At 44.2% G+C, this 23,648-nt stretch overlaps 1 protein-coding gene across 1 annotated transcript in view; it reads right to left on the bottom strand.

Annotated features, from left to right (window-relative positions):
• The window catches only part of LOC124799107, an 800,045-nt gene that overhangs the window by 565,791 nt on the left and 210,606 nt on the right, over window positions 1-23,648 (bottom strand). Inside the window, exon 2 of the mRNA XM_047262646.1 lies at window positions 20,497-20,541. The gene's annotated coding sequence lies outside the window, so the exon portion shown is untranslated. The remainder of the gene's footprint in view (window positions 1-20,496; window positions 20,542-23,648) is intronic.

Raw genomic sequence — 23,648 nt, 5'->3', positions numbered from 1 at the left:
CGGCTTTCGCCATTGCATTACCACAATGCCATGTGCGGCTCTAAGTTGCGAATTTCCACCAATGCCGTCCCATTCTCTATTTCATATAAATGTAGGCGCCAGCCGCTTCATAACAGGTGGTGTCTGTGGTGTCGGGCGTGTCAGTCTGATCAGGCACAACTCAAATATATACATTAATGTACAGGGTGTTTGTAATTAAATTTCCGCTACCCTAGTCAGTGTAGACGGAGAAATACTTGCAGTATAGGTATCCAACTTCGTGGGAATGATGTTCACACTGTGCGCTACAGGATTTGCGCTGTTGGTACTTTTACTGTCATGACTTTCCGTTAGGCGCCGGTACTGGTTCGGTGATGTAGGGCTGTTGACATAATATCGATACTTTTTCCAAAAAATGTCGATATATGGCTCTGAGCACTATGCGCCTAGAACCGCACGGCCACTCCGGCCGGCAGTCGATATATACCGGCGATATTTTTTTCCCCTGATAAACTGATATCAAAACGGCAATATCGAATGCACATATTTTTGTTTTGTATTTTTTCACAATTTCGGAAAATATTTGAAGTTGTTCATTTTGAAATAGTAGTAGGACATAATTTTACTTCTACTGCGTGAAGGAGTCTTCTTCAAGTCCAGTCTCTCTCTTTGGCTGTGTGAAGCAAGTATATGTGGCACGAAAGAAGAACTCCGATTGTACTGGGTGGTGATGGTGTGAATGGAATAACAAGATTCCCGATGTGAAGAAATAGCACAGCAGTTCCTTTAAAGAACATTTTAACGCAACCAACGTGCTATTTGTTCACATCGACATTCTTAAAAGCAGTTCCTGAAAATGAACAAAAATCTAAATGAGAAGATTGCTCTTTGCGTTGAGCGGAGACGTTGAGGGGAAATACTGGCGTAATCGACGCTCGGCGCCACCAACAGAAATGGCTCTGAGCACTATGGGACTTAGCTTCTAAGGTCATCAGTCCCCTAGAACTAAGAACTACCTAACTAACCTAAGGACATCACACACATCCATGCCCGAGGCAGGATTCGAACCTGCGACCGTAGCGGTCGCGCGGTTTCCAGACTGTAGCGCCTAGAACCGCTCGGCCACCCCGGCCGGCGCGGCCGGCGCCACCAACAGAAACTGCGACGTTTAGCTTCACGACACAATTTCGACACTACAGCTCCTAGGTCGCTGGCGTTTGCAGAAAAAAGAACAGGGAAGTCGACATGGAGTGTTCCGAACAAATCCGATATGCGACTAAACTGAACGATGGACTTATCAGACATCTTTCATTGTGCCACTTACAGGTAATTACGATTGTTAGCAAAGTAGTTATCGGCTAGCGTGAACATCCATCGTTTTCCTTTCAATTCTTGGTCTCTAATAATAAATCAGTGCATAAATATACTGCTCTAAAACAGGTCTGCAAAAGGGCTTGTACCATATCACGTGGACTATTTTCAAATTAAGTTTCCAGTTCATGTAAATAAAGAACCGTATAAATCCACGTGTGCATTGATTTTTTAGAAAGAGGATACCGGCCACCCTAACAACATCCTCTCTCTTGTTTCCTTGCGGTACAATACTCGACAGAAGTGTCCTATGGCCTTTATCACGTCAGTGTAGTTGAGCCGATTTGTACGACACACACATAAATTACGTACAAACCTTCGTTTTGAGTCAGACTCGATAGAAAGAAAACCATTTCGTTTGTCACCTCAATGTATGCCACTATTAGTAGCAGAAGTTAAATACATGACTTAAGTAAAATGACACACTATGTATTATATCATCTCTCAGTTACAGTCTAATGACTATATTATCTGCGGATCAGGACGGAGCATGTGACCGAAAGTACTTTCTATAGGACGTTATATGAAGGTTTCTTCCTGTCCCATTTACGGATAGTGCATGCGAGTTGTTTGCCTGACTATATTTGCACGATCTGCGTGGGATAGATACCCAGTTTCTGCCCCGAAACACGATTCTTGTTGTCGCGAGATACGCGGCGTTTATCTTCACGAGTACGCCAATTTACATTTTTTCAAGGTATTTTGTTAAAGCATCTGTCCAGTCAAATATACCTGCGTTCATATTCGCCTTAAAACCGTGCCTCACAGCCTTTTTAATTGAGGTTTTACTGCAAATAATCGCACTACAAACTACTAACAGTTTATTCGGTTGTGCACTGTATCCAGCTTCTTCCAGTTGATGACCTCTAGGCTGAAATAAAACGCAGATAATGAGAAATAAATAAAAACTCTCAGCAGCTTGTGGTCATTATTTACCATAGAGTACCTGTGACCATTCGATCCGCCCATCTATGTCACTAACAATGTATATTGGGCTCCCATAGCTGAATAGTATTGAAGTAGGGGCGGTACATGTGTACTGTATAATTATCTCTTTTCCATTCAAATTATCGTTCTAATTAATCCATTTAAATGTAGCCTACCACTTGCTTTACCCACAACTACACCCACATAGTCCACTTCATATCTATACACATTGTTACTTTTAAATATTTACATGACATGACTTATTATAGTTGCGATTCATTAATCCTGCAGTTAAAACAGGCTTTTACGTTTCGTAAAGTGCAGAATTTTGCATTTACCCTGTAATTACATTAAGAGTATAAGTAGTAGAAAGATATATGTCGCGTCTGGGAAAACTACAGAGATCTTTAGAGAAAAGGAAAGCATCTGCGTGAATATTACAGATTGTAAGTCCGTTCTAAGCAGAGAAAGGAGAACTGAAATGTACAAGAAATATATAGAAGGGCTATACAAGGGAAAGAAAACTTTAATGCAATATTACTGAAAGAGAAGAGAAAGTTGATGAAGGTGAGATGAGAGATCTGATATTGTGAAAAGGCTTGACAAAGCTCTGAACCACATACAGTCGAAACAATGTATCTGGACTGACGGCATTCCCTGAAAATTTTTGAGATCGTTGGGGAGCCAGCCATGACAAAACTATTCCAACTGTGTGTGAGGTTTATCAGACAGGCGAAATACCCATACACTTCAGGAGTAGTGTAATAATTCCAATTACAAAATAAGGCGAGCCCTGATAGGTATGAATACAACGAATCATCTGTTTGATAACTCATAGTTGCAAAATATTGACATGATTTATTTGCGGAAGAACGGAAAAACTGGTAGAGGTTCTTTGAGAGGATCAGACTTGGCTCCAGAGAAAAACAGGCACACACGTGGGAATATTGACCCTACGACTTGTCTTTAAAAAAAAGGGTAAAATACAGTAAGCCTACCTTTACAACGTCTATACATTTAGAGAAAGCTTATGACAGTGTCGACTGGAGTACACTCTTTGAAATTCTGAATGTAGAAGTACAATGAGCGGAAGATTATCTATGAACTGTAAGGAAACCAGGACATGGGAGGGAGCAGTGGGGTTGAGACGGGAATGAAACAGTATTGCAGCCTACTCCCGTTGTTATTCAATATGCACACTGAACCAGAAATAAAGGGAACAGACAAATCTGGAAAAAATTGAAGGTCAGGGACAAGAAATTTAAACTAGGTATGCCTGTGACACTGTAATACTGTCAGAGACAGCGAACGACTCTGAACAGCAGTTGAACGGAATAGATAGTGTCTCGAAAATAGAGAGTAAGATGAACATCAACGAAAGTAAAACAAAGATAATGAAATGTAGTCAACGTAGCAGGTGATGCCGAAAAAAATTAGATAAGGAAATGAAAACTGAAAATATTCTCCGAGTTTTGCTCTTTTGGCAGCAAACTAACTGTGTATGGTCGAACTAAAGGATACATAAGATGCAGGCTAGCGAAAGTATGAGAAGCGTTACTGAAAGAGAGCAACTGTTAACAGCGAATATAAATTTAAATAATATGAAGTGTTTCCTATAGTGTAACCAAGTTCGAAAGCAAAACGTGGCTGCTGAACACTTCAGACAAAAAGAAATCTGGAAATTTGTGGTAAGGTCTTATGGGACCAAACTGCTGAGGTAACCGGCCCCTAAGCTTACGCGCTACTTAAGCTAACTTTAACTTCGGTAAGGACAACACATACACACCCATGCCCGAGGGAGTACTGGAACCTCCGGCGGGGGGCAGCCGCGCAGACCGTGAAAGGCGCTCCAAACCGCGCGGCACAAAAAGGAAATAGGAGCTTTTTGAAATGTGATGCTACAGGAAAATACCGACAGTAAGGTGGGTGCATCACGTAACTGATGAGGAGGCACTTAATAGAACAGAGGAGAAAAGAAATTTGTTGACAATTCGTCTAAAAGAACGTACCGGTTGATAAGATATATTCTGAAACATCAAGAAATCATCAGTTTGGTAAAGATTTTGGAACATATACTGTTTTAGAACGTTATGTATTACGTCGTAGCTTCCACAATGAAAATACCCCATACTTAGTTGTCAAAGTATAGAACAGCTCGCTTGACGAAAGATCGGTAACAAAAGACCGGAGAGTTGTACAGGTCACAAAAATACTTAATAAAGTTAACAGGAGTAATCTGCTTAATCACAGACCTATATAACTAATGTCGATTTGCAATAAGATTTTGGAACGTATGCTGTGTTCGAACATTATGAATTACTTCGAGGGCAGCCGGTCGGAGTGGCCGTGCGGTTCTGGGCGCTACAGTCTGGACCCGAGCGACCGCTACGGTCGCAGGTTCGAATCCTGCCTCGGGCATGGATGTGTGTGATGTCCTTAGGTTAGTTAGGTTTAATTAGTTCTAAGTTCTAGACGACTGATGACCTCAGAAGTTAAGTCGCATAGTGCTCAGAGCCATACTTCGAGGGACGGTCTGTTGACGCACAGCAGCACAGATTCAGAAAATATCGTTCTTGTTAAAAACAACTAGCTTTTTATTCAAACGAAGTAGTAAGTGCTATCGGTAGGGGACCTTACACTGATTTCATTTTTCTATATTTTCGGAAGATTTTCGACACCATTCCCCACAAGGAGTACTGCTTCAGTTGAGCGATTGGATCCAATATTTTCTCTCAGAAAGTCACAGTACGTAGTAATCGACGGAAAATCATGGAGTAGAACAGACATGATGCATAGCGTTTCCCAAGGAAGTGTTACAGGTGCTCTGTTGTTCCCAACCCACTTGAACTATTTACGAATTAATCTGACCAGGCATCATACTCGTACATTGATTGCAGAGGATGCTGTCATTTACCGTCTATGTAAGTCATCAGATGAACAAAACAAATTGCGAAATGTCTTAGAATGGTGCGGGAAGTGGCAACTGTCCCTCAACAATGCAAACTGTAAGGTCAACCACATGAGTACAAAAAGAAATCTGTTAAATTTCAATTATGCGATAAATCACACAAAGTCTGCAAATTAGACTAAATGACCAGATATTATAATTACGAACAACTTGAGTTTTATCCATCACAAAGATAATGCTGTAGGGGAGGCAAACCGAAACTGCGTTTCACTGGCAGAAGACGTTGAAGATCGAGAGATCTACTAAAGAGACTGCCTAAACTACGCTTGGTCGTCCTCTGCTAGAGTGCTATTCTTATGAGATAGTAATGACGAACAACATCGAAAAAGGTCAAAGAAGGGTAGCTCGTTTTGTATTATCGAAGAATAGGGGAGAGTGTGTCATGGATATGATAGTCTAGCTGGGGTGGCAATCATTAAAACAAAGGTGGTTTTCGTCGAGGCGAGATCTTTTTATGAAATATCAATCACCAACCTTCTCCTCCGAATCTGAAAACATGATTTTTACAGACTGTGTAACTTGCAAACTGACTGGAGTCGCAACTAGCTCTCGGATTATTTAGGGAAAATGTTTAAAGAGTTCGCTGCGTTCTGTTTTATCTGCCTGCCTGTATGAGCGTAAATTCACCAGTGATTTGCTGTCGCCCACTGCGTCATGGAAGGTGTCAACAATGTGATTCACTGACAGAAAGAGAAAAGAGTTACCGTGATAAGATTGATTAGCATCAACAATCGTCTGACGAGATCCTAATCTGCGGCGATTATTATAGTATCTTACAGTTAACACATCAGAAATGAGACTCAAAGTAACTACCTGCACGGGATATTCCTAAACTTCCCTGAAAACATGACCGCCTGCATAAACGTGTACGACTACTTCGTGAGAAATGGCACTCTGGCGTCATGTAAAACGAGGTGACGGACAATTTTACGAAGCAGAACGAGACATAATTGGCATCACTTGCATGTTAAAGAAGAATATCTTATATGAAAGGGAATAAATATGACAGCACTTCGTAATGACAGGAGTGACACTACGTAGAAGCACAGCTTGGTATCCACAGAAACTGTGGTTCTCTCATACGTCTAGAAACACTCTTCCGATCACTGTTCTGATGATGTCAAATCTGGTACAGGATGAAAATACTGGCAAGCTCCTAACCTGCTCAACTATGCCATACTGGGATGTCTAAGACAGCGCTACATATTTTATACACCACTAATCAAAGCAGGAATACGTCCACACACGAGTATTAAAATAATAATACACCAGCAGCTTTGTCTGGCAGATGCACAATTCTAAAGCGATTGCATACCGACCCAGAAGACAACCGAAAGTTGAACCTCCCGATATTTCTGCAGTTTCATCCAAATCTGGAAGTTATTTTCCGCAACCTCTATGCCTTGCGTGTGTGTATGTACATGAAGAATTAATACTGAAATTACACTCTAAGGCCACGAAGGAATTATCCGAATGGGTGGGAATCGGTAGACGTTTTGTACTTGTACAGAAAAACAAGTGATTACAATTTCAGAAAAATGGGACGACATCTATGAACTGTTCAATAAGTAACAGGAGCCACATGCCCCGTCATGAAGATTATATGTATTCAAATAAATCCCATTACTTGCAGCCTACATCTTGTGCCTCCGAGCTGTTTATAAATTTCATGAAAAATTTTATTAAATATTAAGAAAATAATTGTCTCATAAGGAGTGAACCTGGCACTTTTTATATCTTCTATTGTTAACTGTTAAATGTGACAAAGTTATTACAGCAACGTTAATATTCTTACTTTTATTTTATTCCCACACAAATCTTAGAGACCATAACTGCTCTACTATGAACGTTACGTATTACGTAGTTCATATAGGGAGCGCCATACAGCCGACCGACGTGTTCTCTGCAAAACCAACCTTCATTACGCAACAGTATTTAATGAACCGCGACAAGAGCCTGAACAACAGGGTATAGACGTACTAGGGCATATGTAACAACTCCTAAATACTGGTATGTACTTTAATGCACAAGTAATACAGGTTGCGTCACGAGTTGTGGCTTTTGTAAGTACTTCTTTTATTTTTAGCATCGGTACTGGATAGTAACCAGCCGAAATCTGGATCTGTTCTAATAAAGCTAGAACGAAAACGACGACCGATTGCTGCTCTTTACCTTTTTGAATATCCTACTCCAGACGACGGGATTCCCGCCCTGACACCGCTGCAAACGGGGTTGTTGATGTACAGAAATCGATGTTGGTCGGCGCAGAGACGCCGTGAGCTCAGTCCCATTTCTGTGACCACCTATTAATGGTCCTTGTGGCCAATGAAGCTCCAGTTGCACGTCGGATCGATGATTATGACGAATCCAGGACTCAGCCTCCCACTAACGATTGATCGATCCTCACGTTCTGTCGTCTCTCTAGTCGACCATTATCTTTTTGATGCTGTGTTCGGCCACGGTTCACCCGTTTCTGCCTACATCGTCGAGCTGTCTCAAATGCGGACATCTGCGTATTTGTTCATGGGGCTGTCTCCGATTCGTGATTACAGTCGAACTGAATACCCGGAATGAAATTCGCGAAGACTTTATGCTCTGGTACCGACATGTTCCCTGTTTACCATTCTTACCAGATGCGTGGTGAAATTGCGCTGCAGTGTTACACATGCATCCATCGGCCGCGAAGGTTTAAAATTTTGCATTGTCTGTCGCCTTTATGAATATCAGTTTGTCAGTAATTTGTGTAAATCCTTTGTGGAGCGTCGTTTCCTCTTGTTTTGAGTGTGTTTTAAAATCTCAACGTAAAATATGCCAGCCAAGGCACCCGTGGCTAAATATGTATTGTCATGGCTAAGCTGCGTCACGGACAGACCAGATACACACTTAAGAGCCAAACATATGACTAACTGCCTGACAAGTTGTTGGCCCACCATTAGAACTTCATAGAGCAGTGTTTATGCAGGGCATAAAGTCCTTACCACATTTCCGGAAGCAGGCTTTGTGGAACCAGATATTTAGGCATGTCACACAGTTCCAGCAAATTGATTGTGGAGGGGGGGGGGGGATCTAGCGTCCGATAGGGTCCCACATGACTTCCATGAAATACAGATCAGGTGAATTTGGTACTGTTCACTACAATGCTTCTCCGTTCTCCGTAGCAGATTTCTGGACTGGACTTACACGAACAGTTGTTGTTCTGGAAGACGCTACCGCCAACTTGAGGGCATTAAGCATAAAGGGCTGCAGATGGTCCACAATATTGTTCAGGCAGTCTACAGTTGACAACGTGCCTTTGATTACGAAGACAGGTGTCATGGATGCCCAGGTGAACGTTCCCCATAGCATTGACACTGCTCCAAATGGCCTGCGTTCGTGACATGGTGTGTATTTCGGGCAGCTGTGGGCCTATATAATGCCCTATTTGGATACGACTGCCGAATGATGTAACAAGGAACGTGATTCATCGGATCAGTTAAAACGTTTCCAGGTTGTCGTTCCCAGGCGACGGGCCGTAACAATCTGCCCTTTGTCAAAGTCCCTTATGTAATGGATTTCGCCAATTGCAGCGCGTATCGTTGCTAGAATAATCCCGTCCATTCGTCTCTGCTCTCCTTATACACTTTCTTGGCGCGTAACGTGCGCGCAATGCCACCGGGCGACATTCAGTCTCACGGTGGGCGGCGATCATAACGTTTCGGCGCGCGAGCGCGCGCGTGTGTGTGTGTGTGTGTGTGTGTGTGTGTGTGTGTGTGTGTGTGTGTGTGTGTGTGAGAGAGAGAGAGAGAGAGAGAGAGAGAGAGAGAGAGAGAGAGAGCAACTAACCGCAATTCAATGCGGAAACGTCCATCTTCGTATACAGCAAAAAAGGTCCAGTGCCAAAAGTGTTTTGAGATACGAAATGTCCACTGTTGATTAATTACACTCCCAAAGGCCGAACAGCGATTAGTGGCAACTATCTGAGATCTGGAACCCAAAATTATAATAAGTGGTGAGTGAAGCTTGCAAAGCAAGTCCTTCCGCGCCACTAGCACCTTTACAGCGTAAGTAGATAAAGAAAAATTTTTTGACAATACTAACTGGAATAACGTCACCATATTTTTATGAAATACTCTGATTACTTTCAAGCATTTATTTAGTTATTTGCAAAACCAGATCTCAAGCTGGTCAATTTGTCGACCCATTTGTCCATATACCAGTCTTAGTTTGACTATAAAAATTCGGACAAAAATGCACTGTGTAATTCATAGTGAGTCTTGTTTTCGCTCCACTCGAAAATTTGACCAATCACGTTACTTGCCATTTTATTTCTAATAATGTTTTTTAAACGCCTTTGTTTTTTGACTTGTCTTCGAATACGACCACTACTGGGGTAACATTTGCTTTGTGCTCCTGCGTGAAGGTGGTGGCGAGGAAGTGTTGATGTGGACAACAATCAAAAACGGCTGATGTCACTTCAAGGCCTCCGGGGTAGCCTGCAGATTTTTGACTAGACTTTTACCCCTACCTGTATTTCGTCACTAAAGACTGCGCGACTTCGTCTCCTGTGCGAACCTCTTCAACAGATCTAAGTTTAAACATGCCCGTTGATAAGCAATCCCACTTTCCTGTTATCACATGAAGCCCTTAGATTGCGCCATTAGGTTGACTAATGTCTTCCGTACTGTTTTCTCTCTTTTCGTATTCATTATGGGATGATATTGTACGCTTACAACCTTACTGTGTTTCCAGCCAACTGTTCCCTTCACCGCGATAGTACGTACGACCCGGCGCCCGCCTGCTTAGCTGGGTGCTAACGTGGTTGCCTCCCATGCACTGGACCCGGGTTCGATTCCCCGCCGGGTTGGAGATTTTCTCCACTGTGGGACTGGGTGTTGTGTTGTCCTCATCATCATTTCATCCTCATCACCGGCCGAAAGTCGCCCAATGTGGCGCCGAATGAAAGAAGACTTGCACTTGGCGGCCGAACACCACTGGGACATCCCAGCCAACAATCCCATACGATCATTTCTACGTCGTGGTCGGTGGTACTGAACTTTACTACCTACGCAGAGAAGGATAGTAAATGACCCTTTGTTTGTAATTCTCTCGCGTGTCCAGTCGGGCCTAGTCAACAGTGCTGTGCAGTAGACACTTCGACAGCGCAAACTTGTCGTCATCTTCAGGAGAGACCTGTAGAATGAGCGCCTTTGCTACATCATGTCTCCTTTATATTCTTAGAGTGAAGCCGCTGTCACTGCTGGTCAGGCCGTCCGCCATTCGTACTTCAAAAGTCTGCTTTTAGAGCACAGTCCCAAAACGAAGAGGTCTGTGTTGGCGCTAACGTTTGTTCATATTTTACTGCGTCACGTGTATGAATGCAGATTCTGATATTTGCTTACGTTTTGTGCTCTCATGGGCTCCTTGCACCTTTCTCCGACTGTCTGCACAGTATGCCCGCCGCACTTGCCGACACCGCATCCACTAATAGGTCCGGTGAAAGATCACTTGGACTCTGTAAACCAGGTGCCTACCTTAAGACATACATCGGGCGGATTGTGCAGGAGCCACACCGAACTTAAACAACCAACAAAATCTGCGGTTGCAGAACATTGCATGGCTACAAGGGAGTCAATGAAGTGTGAATAAACGGAACTCACAAGACTTCATCGTTTCGGGACTGTGTTGTAAAGGTGGTTACTGATACGAGTGGCCGACGGAATGGGGACAATGGTTTCCATTCTCAGCGAAGCATGGAATCCAGCGCTCAGCCAACTGAAGTCACAATGTCGGCCGAGGGCTACTTCCGCCGACGGGGATGGTGGAAGTACTGAGGAACCAGAGTTCGCTCGCCAGCATTCGACGATCACTCCCACTTCCCCGCCATCACCACCGACGCGGCGTGTGAACGCTCATTTGGAGTTATCACCTGAAGATGATGCTAAGGTAAACTGTCGAAATATCGTGTTATGCAAACGACTGCACTCTGCTGGACACTGGAGAGCAATACAAACAGTTGATTCGCAGGTAACAATTCGGAAGGAAAAATTAGGAAACATCCTTTACCACGTAAACACATTTGTTTGTATTAACAATATAACATTATACACTAATGGCCATTAAAATTGCTACACGAAGAAGAAATGCAGATGATAAACGGGTATTCATTGGACAAATATATTATACTAGAACTGACATGTTATTACATTTTCACGCAGTTTGGGTGCATAGATCCTGAGAAATCAGCACCCAGAACAACCACCTCTGGCCGTAATAACGGCCTTGATACGCCTGGGCATTAAGTCAAACAGAGCTTGGATGGCGTGTACAGGTACAGCTGCCCATGCAACTTCAACACGGTGCCACAGTTCATCAAGAGTAGTGACTGGCATATTGTGACGAGCCAGTTGCTCGGCCACCATTAACCAGACGTTTTCAATTGGTGAGCGGTCTGCAGAATGTGCTGGCCAGGGCAGCAGTCGAACATTTTCTGTATCCAGAATGGCCCGTACAGGACATGCAACATGCGGTCGTGCATTATCCTGCTGAAATGTCGGGTTTCGCAGGGATCGAATGAAGGGTAGACACACGGGTCGTAACACATCTGAAATGTAACGTCCACAGTACAAAGTGCCGTCAATGCGAACAAGAGGTGACCGAGACGTGTAACCAATGGCACCCCATACCATCACGCCAGGTGATACGCCAGTATGGCGATGACGAATACACGCTGCGATTGTGCGTTCACCGCAATGTTGCCAAACACGAATGTGACCATCATGATGCTGTGAACAGAACCTCGATTCAGCCGAAAAAATGACATTTTACCATTCGTGCACCCAGGTTCGTCGCTGAGTACACCATCGCAAGCGCTCCTGTGTGTGATGCAGCGTCAAGGGTAACCGCAGCCACGGTCTCCGAGCTGATAGTCCATGCTGCTGCAAACGTCGTCGAACTGTTCGTGCAGATGGTTGTTGTATTGCAAACGTCCACATCTGCTGACTCAGGGATCGAGACGTGGTTGCACGATCCGTTACAGCCATGCGGATAAGATGCCTGTCATCTCGACTGCTAGTGATACGAGGCCGTTGGGATCCAGCACGGCGTTCCGTATTACCCTCCTGAACCCACCGACTCCATATTCTGCTAACAGTCATTGGATCTCGACGGTCGCGAGCAGCAATGTCGCGATACGATAAACCGCAATCGCGATAGGCTACAATCCAACCTTTATCAAAGTCGGAAACGTGATGATATACATTTCTCCTTCTTACACTAGGCATCACAACAACGTTTCACCAGGCAACGCCGGTCAACTGCTGTTTGTGTATGAGAAATCGGTTGGAAACTTTTCTCAGGTCAGCACGTTGTAGGTGTCGTCACCGGCACCAACCTTGTGCGAATGCTCTGAAAAGCTAATCAATTGCATATCACAGCATCTTCTTCCTGTCGGTTAAATTTCTCGTCTGTAGAACGTTATCTTCGTGGTGTAGTAATGTTAATGGCCAGTAGTTTATGTTTACATGGCTACAAAATAAAAAAGAACCCAGCATACTGTACGTGGAGATCACTAACGTCGTTACAGAAAACGTAGTGCCTACGAAGTACACTCCTGGAAATGGAAAAAAGAACACATTGACACCGATGTGTCAGACCCACCATACTTGCTCCGGACACTGCGAGAGGGCTGTACAAGCAATGATCACACGCACGGCACAGCGGACACACCAGGAACCGCGGTGTTGGCCGTCGAATGGCGCTAGCTGCGCAGCATTTGTGCACCGCCGCCGTCAGTGTCAGCCAGTTTGCCGTGGCATACGGAGCTCCATCGCAGTCTTTAACACTGGTAGCATGCCGCGACAGCGTGGACGTGAACCGTATGTGCAGTTGACGGACTTTGAGCGAGGGCGTATAGTGGGCATGCGGGAGGCCGGGTGGACGTACCGCCGAATTGCTCAACACGTGGGGCGTGAGATCTCCACAGTACATCGATGTTGTCGCCAGTGGTCGGCGGAAGGTGCACGTGCCCGTCGACCTGGGACCGGACCGCAGCGACGCACGGATGCACGCCAAGACCGTAGGATCCTACGCAGTGCCGTAGGGGACCCGCACCGCCACTTCCCAGCAAATTAGGGACACTGTTGCTCCTGGGGTATCGGCGAGGACCATTCGCAACCGTCTCCATGAAGCTGGGCTACGGTCCCGCACACCGTTAGGCCGTCTTCCGCTCACGCCCCAACATCGTGCAGCCCGCCTGCAGTGGTGTCGCGACAGGCGTGAATGGAGGGACGAATGGAGACGTGTCGTCTTCAGCGATGAGAGTCGCTTCTGCCTTGGTGCCAATGATGGTCGTATGCGTGTTTGGCGCCGTGCAGGTGAGCGCCACAATCAGGACTGCATACGACCGAGGCACACAGGGCCAACACCCGGCATCATGGTGTGGGGAGCGATCTCCTACACTGGCCGTACACCACTGGTGATCGTCGAGGGGACACTGAATAGTGCACGGTACATCCAAACCGTCATCGAACCCATCGTTCTACCATTCCTAGACCGGCAAGGGAACTTGCTGTTCCAACAGGACAATGCACGTCCGCATGTATCCCGTGCCACCCAACGTGCTCTAGAAGGTGTAAGTCAACTACCCTGGCCAGCAAGATCTCCGGATCTGTCCCCCATTGAGCATGTTTGGGACTGGATGAAGCGTCGTCTCACGCGGTCTGCATGTCCAGCACGAACGCTGGTCCAACTGAGGCGCCAGGTGGAAATGGCATGGCAAGCCGTTCCACAGGACTACATCCAGCATCTCTACGATCGTCTCCATGGGAGAATAGCAGCCTGCATTGCTGCGAAAGGTGGATATACACTGTACTAGTGCCGACATTGTGCATGCTCTGTTGCCTGTGTCTATGTGCCTGTGGTTCTGTCAGTGTGATCATGTGATGTATCTGACCCCAGGAATGTGTCAATAAAGTTTCCCCTTCCTGGGACAATGAATTCACGGTGTTCTTATTTCAACTTCCAGGAGTGTATGTTCTGGTACACACACCCCATCCCACCTGCGTCCTTGCAGTCTTAGCGCATCGGCCAGAACTCGTGCCAGCAGATTTTCCTGTCTCCACAGTAGTCTCGTAACTGAAACTTTGCATACGACCCTACTTCAGGGGACCGTCTGACGTAGTACACGTCGTACTATCTACCCTATTGCATACCACGGCGAGCAACTCTGAGACCTTTCTCTTTCCCCTCAGCAGACATGCAACAAAATCGGTAAGGCTGCAGGAGGAAGAGGAATCGGTCGGTCAGCGCGGAGAGAGAGAGAGAGAGAGAGAGAAAGAGAGAGAGAGAGAGAGAGAGAGAGAGAGAGCGCACAGACTGTGCCCGCGGTGACGTGCGAGCCAGGTGAGGAATGCCACGCCCACGAATGCAAATGCCGGCGCCCCTGGCGTGCTTAATTAACGTAGCGTAGCGGAGTCTGAACCACCCCTCCCCCCCCTCTCTGCTGGTGCTGCCTTCGCAGTGCGGGCAGCCACGGCCACGCTCACTACGCGCTGTGTCTGAATGGTCGAGCCGTGTCCTCACAATGCGACGCCGTTCCTCAAATAGCTCCTGTTGATCTACGGCGGTTAAGTGGGTCGTTTCGAGTGTCCAATTACGGAACGCAAAGACGTTCGTTAAAAATCGCTTTATACCGCGAATATACCCGCCGATAGACGTCCGAACCCGGTGCGGCGTTCGTATTCCTCACAACGCAGCCAATTACGCTGCAAGGCGAATACCTACTTGCTTTTAGCTGCTGTCTTACGTCACGTGGTATCGTGCCAGCGGCGTCAGACTCTCCGACATTTCTTGTCGCCACGTTTTACTACCTAGATAAAGCATGGATGGCCTTTGTACTTGTGCTGGCTGCTCAGAATGAAAAGCAAAGACAGTACTGCGCACTCTAAACATCTATATCTATATTTATACTCCGAAAGCCACCCAACGGCGTGAGAAACTATTATTTTAGAAAGAGAAAGGCAATCAATAAAAGACGTAAGTGCTACACTGTTTCAACATGCTGAGCCTCTGGAGTTGTAAGACGATCCTTAGATGGTTAACAAACACACCTGAACCACACAGGAAAAAAATTGTGCGTTCCTTTGCGTCTACAAGCAAATGACTACTTCTACATCTACATTTATACTCCGCAAGCCACCCAACGATGTGTGGCGGAGGGCACTTTGTGTGCCGCTGTCATTACCTCCCTTTCCTGTTCCAGTCGCGTATGGTTCGAGGGAAGAACGACTGCCGGTAAGCCTCCGTGCGCGCTCGAATCTCTCTAATTTTACTTTCGTGATCTCTTCGGGAGGTATAAGTAGGGGGAAGCAATATATTCGATACCTCATCCAGAAACGCACCCTCTCGAAACCTGAACAGCAAGCTACACCGCGATGCAGAGCGCCTCTCTTGCAGAGTCTGCCATTTGAGTTTCCAAGTGTAGGTCGAACGAGTGTTTTGTAAGTCACCTCCTTTGTTGATGGACTACATTTTCTAAGGACTCTCCCAATGAATCTCAACCTGGCACCCGCCTTACCAACAATTAATTTTATATGATCATTCCCCTTCAAATCGTTCCGTACGCTTACTCCCAGATATTTTAAAGAAGTAACGGCTACCAGATATAGCGTCCCCAGTGCTATATTACGAAAAGACTTAAAAAACAGTATTTATAAGGAAGAGACATTTAAAAATTGAATAATATATTTTTATCATGTAGCCGTAAAATAATAATTTCTCTGTGTAGGTTTCGAGTGCAAGGAAATGTAACAAAATGATCTAAAGAGATGACAAAATACGCTCTTTTGTTAATTTTTTAGTCGCCTTCACTTCTTCTCTTGTCTTGATTACGTGTAGAGGGACATCTTTCGAGTGCTGGCAAATGTAAGCATATTTGTATGAGTTAAGCAGATAATATATTAATTGAATATTATTGTGCACTTTTAATTTGTAAGAGGTGATCCCGATTTCATGTCCGCCTTCCTTGAATTAACCTGCATTCAAGTAATTTACAGTTCAACAATCGCAGCGGCCGATGCAGCCAACGACGCCATTACGTGGCGATATTAACTTATGAAAAATTAGCGGAAGCGAAATCTCGCCCGCTATTGACATGATATTAATTTTTCTCCACAGCCGCACGAAGTTGCAGAAATACGTAGCTTTAAGATTCTTATTTTCAGTACCATAGCCCAGAGCCAGGACTCCGACTACAATACAATGGTTAACGGAGGTAAGAAAAATACTCTCGCGCGTGTGTGGGGCGCAATTGTAATTAATAACTAAAGATTCCTTGCCTTAAAGTGAACTGACTAGCCGAGGAAATGAATATGAAAAGTTTATTACATTGTTCAGCTTATATGCTCATGTTTTAAGATTCAGCGAGTCTAACATTCATTAACGTAACAAATAATTTAGGATTAATATTGTTAAAAAGGGGAACTTCAGGAAAGCATTTAATCGTAAATCGAAATTAAATGAAATATCATTTTTATTAAGGCCCACCACGTAAGTCGGCAACAATCAAAAAATAATAACAACAATAATAATATATTAAATTACGACGGCCGACGGACGCGAGACAGTGTTTGTTCTGCTATCATATAACCATACAATAAAGGATTCTTCTTCCTATGTATTCGCAATACATTACATTTGTCTATGTTAAGGGTCAGTTGCCACTCCCTGCATCAAGTGCCTATCCGCTGCAGATCTTCCTGCATTTCGCTGCAATTTTCTAATGCTGCAACTTCTCTGTATACTACAGAATCATCCGCGAAAAGCCGCATGGAACTTCGACGCTACCTACTAGGTCATATTATATATATATATATATATATATATATATATATATATATATATATATATATATATATTGTGAAAAGCAATGGTCCCATAACACTCCCCTGTGGCACGCCAGAGGTTACTTTAACGTCTGTAGACGTCTCTCCGTTGAGAACAACATGTTGTGTTCTGTTTGCTAAAAACTCTTCAATCCTGCCTCACAGCTGGTCTAATATTCCGTAGGCTCATACTTTGTTTATCAGGCGACAGTGAGGAACTGTATCGAACGCCTTCCGTAAGTCAAGGAAAATGGCATGTATCTGGGAGCCTGTATCTAATATTTTCTGGGTCTCGTGAACAAATAAAGCGAGTTGGCTCTCACACGGTTGCTGTTTCCAGAATCCATGTCGATTCCTACAGAGTAGGTTCTGGGCTTCCAGAAATGACATGATACGCGAGAAGAAAACATGTTCTAAAATTCTACAACAGATCGATGTCAGAGATATAGGCCTATAGTTTTGCGCATCTGCTCGACGACCCTTCTTGAAGACTGGTACTACCTGTGCTCTTTTCCAATCGTTTGGAACCTTTCGTTCCTCTAGATACTCGCGGTACACGGCTGTTATAAGGGGAGCAAGTTCTTTCGCGTACTCTGTGTAGAATCGAATTGGTATCCCGTCAGGTCCAGTGGACTGCACATCTAATTTGTGGCGTCCGTCGCCGCGGAAGGACGCGGCCAACCGCCGCGGAGTGAACCGCTTTTACGCCTTTACTTTACCTTGCCAGACACTGGTTGCTTCTAACGGCCGTAACTGTGTATTCATCCGCCAAGGACCATTCAAACTTACCACTAAAGGCTCCCTGATAACGGAAAATCCCATCTCGGCGAAAATTATAACTTCTGAATTGACTGCAATTACTACGAGCAAAAGTTAAGGACAATACCTATACAGTGGCGCATTATTACTGCCTATCTGCTATCTTTCGTCCGCCCTCGGAACACACAAAATTACGGACCAAATTACTGTTAAATTAATACATATTAAATATCACAGCACATCTCAGAAACGCTTATTTATCTCTGATATAGTTCTTACGTGGTGATAATACGACACTCCTGGGGGAACGTACACTGAAAAGTTGGTTGGTTGGTTGGAGAAGGGACCAAACTACTCGGTCATCAGGCCTTCCGATGTGAGATTAACTAAAACCGATAAAATCACACATTAAAAGAGGAAACTACAACATCCATAAAATGATAAACTATTGACAAGGAAGGAAGGAAGGAAAAGGACAGAAGACGAGGTGAGGGAAAGAATGTGACTAATGACAGGGGCATGAAGGAAAAAGCACAGGAGACAAGGGAGATCCTCAGGACGTAACAGAACCCATGAGGAAAGGAGGGGGGAAGGCAGAGGGACGGGGTGAACCGTCAAGCCCAGTTGAGGCCAATCCAGTCGGGGTGTACACTGAAAAGTAACTCTGCAATCAAACCTCCTAAAATTAGATGAGTTGCAGGTCCACAATATAATTAGAAGAAATTTCTTGATAAAGTAGAAACAGTTTAGTAAGTAAATACCATTGGCAGAGGGCTCATCGAACAACTTTAAACCTATTTCTCTACTGTTCCACTCTCTAACAGTCCGCAGGAAAAACGAAGCACTTAAATGTTTCTGTGTGAGCTGTGATTTCTCTTATCACGTTGATCATTCTTCCCTATTTAGATGGGTGCTAAAAAAATATTTTCGCTTCGGAAGAGAAAAAGGCGATTGGAATTTCGTGGAAAGGTCTCACTGCAATGAAAAACGCCTTTGTTCGAATGACTGCCACCCCAACTCACGTATCATATCCGTGGCACACTCCCCTACATCGCAGTAATGCAAGACCAGATGCCCTTGTCCTAACTTTTTCGATATGCTCCATCAGCCCTATCTTATGCGGTACCCACACCGCACTGCAAAACTCCAAAAGAGGGCAGACGAGCGTAGTGTGGACAGTCTCTTTAGTAGACCTGATGCATCTTCTACATGTTCTGCAAACAAAACATAGTTTTTGCTTCGTTTTCACTACAACACTCACTCGTTCCAAGTTAAGTTATTCGTAATTGTAATCAGTAAGTATTTAGTTGATTTCGTAGATTTAGACTTTTGTCATTTCTCATGTAACTGAAATTTAGCGGATTACTTTCATTACTCGTGAAATACTATTGCTCAGGATCAACTGCCACTTTTCGCATATACAGATATCTTATGTAAATCATTTTGCAATTTGTTTTTATCTTCTGATAATTTTACTAAACGGTAAAGGGCAGCAGCATCTGCAAACAATCTTAAGATGGTTCCTCAAATTGTCTCCTAAATCGTCTTCAGGTTGACACTACGCCGCCACACTCATTTCTTCATACTTCTACGAAGATACAAGCACGTTTAGATATCGCTTTCAGCCAAACCGTGTTATATGCTGTTCTATGTCGATAAATCACTTCATTACTTACGGCGTTTTAAATTGTTCGTTTATGTTAATTCAGATCTGGTTGTTAGTGAATCTTCCGTGTTGCATGGTTGTAGTCCATGGAGCTTCTTTGTTACTGGCTGTTCATCCGCAGCTGTGTTCGAAATCTACAGAGATGCTCCTTGTTCCGCTGTGTCTTGCCAACTAACGGGTCGGACGTTGAGGAGAAATGTGACAACTAGAAAAGTGTCACGGACCACGCCCATGCAACATGGAAGATTCACTTGCAACTATGACAACAGCTTGTGAAAGCATTCATTGTACAATCGTGCAAATCCGAATACGAATTTGTCTAATGTTGTCATTCCCTAGTAACTTAATTAACAACAGATTTACAACAGAGTTAAGGCACAAGTTGTTGTGACTTGGCAAGACAGCCAAGCCACTATGAGAGGAAGCCGAAAGGCACGCGTTTAAGCTCACGCTGGCTGGCGTGAGGTCTGGAACAGGTAAAGTAATTGAGACTAGCAAATAAAGTACGTAGCTGCTGGAATATTTAACTTTAATTCATAATTGGTGAACATCGGTCTGACGGTACATGCATCACAAGATAAATAGCAATTGATCATGGCACCTTGCTAGGTCGTAGCAAAAGAGTAGCTGAAGGCTATGTTAACTATCGTCTCGGCAAATAAGAACGTAATTTGTCAGTGAACCATCGCTAGCAAAGTCGGCTGTACAACTGGGGCGAGTGCTAGGAAGTCTCTCTAGACCTGCCGTGTGGCGGCGCTCGGTCTGCAATCACTGACAGTGGCGGCACGCGGGTCCGACGTATACTAACGGACGGCGGCCGATTTAAAGGCTACCACCTAGCAAGTGTGGTGTCTGGCGGTGACACCACACAAGTAATCAGACTTTAATTGAAATACCGTCTGGGCTGAAAAGGTACTAACAATTCTGGTAGCATAAACATTAAATCATAACATAATTTCAATACATACCTCTACCACGCGAAATCCCTATATCTCGTTGAGGCAGCAATAACCCTGAAAAACAAATAACGGATAGTATTACAATTGGCAAATTTTTTGTAAGTGTTATTCGTACACACAGGTCTTCACAGAACTAAGCCAAAACACTAACATCCGCTGGGAAGGAAACTACGACTTTCCATCTCAGGTTTGCGGGGCTTTCCGAAATACAGAAAGTGAGGCTAAGCATCGCGGCTGAAGCAAGATAATTAGGACGGAAAATTAGCTCTGCTTTCACGAAAGGAGGGAGAACTACCTATACTATTGTTGAACCTGGCATTAGCGCAAGAAAAACAAGTAATAAAAGCTAAAATTACATTAGAAACCCAGTCCTACCGATTATGAGTGTAGCGTCTGAACGCTTGGCGAAGAATATAAGGATTAATCAGGGACGTGGTAGCGTGGTTCACTACTACTGGATGGTCGTTGGTTCATGTGGGCATACTGCGACCATCCCGCACGTGCTCCATGAGATTTAAGTCTGGAGAGGTGGTCACTCCATTCGCCTAATATCCTCTCGTTCCAAGAGCTCCTTCACCGGCGCTGTTCGATGCGATCGTGCACCGTCATCCATAAAAATGTAGTCAGCCGAATGCACCACTGAAAAGGCGCACAATGGGAGGAGTATAATACCACAATAACAATGATGACCTAAGTGTACCGTGCTCATTGATTTGGAGGTCAGTAAGTGCTAATGGCACTTAAGGCATGCACTTAGAAACCATGTTTACTTTTTTTTCTTCGAATGATCGTTTTGTCGTATCCCTGAATATTGGCCATTCCTCCTGGTACACCCAGTATGCACTTTACAGAATGTGTACGAATTCCCCCCCCCCCCCCCCCAATGCACACAAATGCGCGAGCGTCCGCCCGCCCGCCTATACACACACACACACACACACACACACACACACACACACCGGGGAGGGAGAGGGAGAGGGGGAAAGGAGAGAGGGAGGGAGAGAGGAGAGAGAGTAGCGAGAGAGAGGATGGGAGAGGGGGGTAGAGTGAAGGAGCGGACATCAGGAGAGAGAGAGAGAGAGAGAGAGAGAGAGAGAGAGAGAGAGATATATTGCCTGGCTTCGCAGCTGTAAGCTGTGAAATAGCTCAGTTCCTGTATGAACTCTGAAGTGATTGTGTCCCACGAGTCGGGCACCCACGATCAAACGTGCTGATATGACATTGGCATTGCCCATTCCGAGTGGCACCCGTCACGCCGATAAACACAAAGTCAACGACATCCTATTCCCGTGACACGGTTCACTGTTTCATCCCCACCCCCACCCCGCCCCCCTCGTCACAGCTGATGAGTCATTGCCCACAAGTTTATTAATCCTTTAAGAGACAAATTTTTTAAATTTTTTGAATTAATGAAACTGCTTAATTTGTAATGTTCTTCTAGGTCTACCACGAGCTATGGGAGTGATTGATATTCATAGCAGTGAATGAGGAGCAAAAAATTTGTATGTGATAGTTCCAGTTATATGTATATTTACCAGTGTTACTTCAAGCGTTAAGCTATTACTCAATAACCACAGACATTTTATCATCGCTTCTACGCACAGAAATTCGTATTCGATTTTACTAGTTTAAAATTGCAAAATAATGATGTGTCATGTACAAATGATGGATAACAAGGTCACAAGATGTCATTAAGTAACGCCGGCCGGGGTGGCCGAGCGGTTCTAGGCGCTTCAATCTGGAACCGCGCGACCGCAACGGTCGCAGGTTCGAATCCTGCCTCGGGCATGGATGTGTGTGATGTCCTTAGGTTAGCTGGGTTTAAGTCGTTCTAAGTCTAGGGGACTGATGACCTCAAAAGTTAAGTCCCATAGTGCTCAGAGTCATTTCAACCATTTCTCATTAAGTAACACAACACGAAAAAAAATTAACTGTGTTTTGGCAACGTGAGTCTGAGAACTGACAAATCTGTTTCGTCAGTGGAAGGTAGGTTGAAAGGGACCACAGTTGCACGATACGATAAGATGTTTATGAAACATCTAATGTGATGTTGAACCATTCAATTCCTCACTGCCATTACTAATTTCGATCTGTTGATACACAATTTTAATATTTGTCTACTACATTTATAAGCGTGAATATTTATCACGGATGAGTTAGTGAAGGTGCATTAATGCTACAAAGTTCTGCAAGGAAAAAATTATTTAGAGATTAAAAATTACTTCTTCTCACAAAATAAACACACTAATAAGTGTGATTGGAAAATTGTGGACGACCTGAATGTTCGAGCGTCAGTGTAAGCTTAAGTACCACTAATCCATGTGCAATGTTCAATGACATATTTACACGCTCATAAATATACTGAAGGCAAGTGAAATTGAACTGTTATGTTTTGAAACCGATAATAAACTTCTCGTGTGTGGGTATGGAGGTCCGTTTGAATGGTTTGTTGGTTAATATCTTTGGAACAAAAGCTATTTTGATGCTGAAACTTTTGATGTTATTATCATCTTAACAGGAAGGAAACTTCAAACTTTGCCAATGGTAAAAAGAAAATGTAGGAGAAGACATACATCGCTCACGTGACTAAAAATAAGATTCCTTTCACTCTCGTTGAGCTCCTGTTCAATCTGCCACACACTCATCGTCAGCCATAAATCATATCCTATGACGCATAATACCTAACACTGAGGGCGCCCCTCAGCACTGTGAAATGATTAACCAGCACAGTGGCATCGTTACGGGACCGGCATGCAGGTTATGAATATTGAAAAACTTGTTACGAGCCAAGTAACCGCCAATCTCTTATAGCTACGAAATGTGGGTTGAACTGCATAGTATCCTAGCATGTGACGCGAATATCATACCGTCTAATGATAATGACGGTTGTTTCAACGCATCACATACTATCTTACTGATATTTACACATTTACATTCATGCAACCATTTTACTTTTAACAAGTATGTGGAACCACTTTGATTTTATTTCTTTTTAATTTTAAAAACGGGTGAAATAACTAAGTTCTCAGTTATTTGAAATTTCAGTTATTGCAGTTTTGGATATTCGTATCACTCGTGTTCCAAATACAAGAGCAGAAATTCAGTGAAGTGCACAATAAACATTTGCCCCATGAGATCAATTTCATTATTGACAGCTGCAC

The sequence above is a fragment of the Schistocerca piceifrons genome, chromosome 5, assembly GCF_021461385.2.
Source record: "Schistocerca piceifrons isolate TAMUIC-IGC-003096 chromosome 5, iqSchPice1.1, whole genome shotgun sequence".
Classification (NCBI taxonomy): Eukaryota; Metazoa; Arthropoda; class Insecta; order Orthoptera; family Acrididae; genus Schistocerca; species Schistocerca piceifrons.
This window is presented reverse-complemented; position numbering and strand designations above follow the sequence as displayed.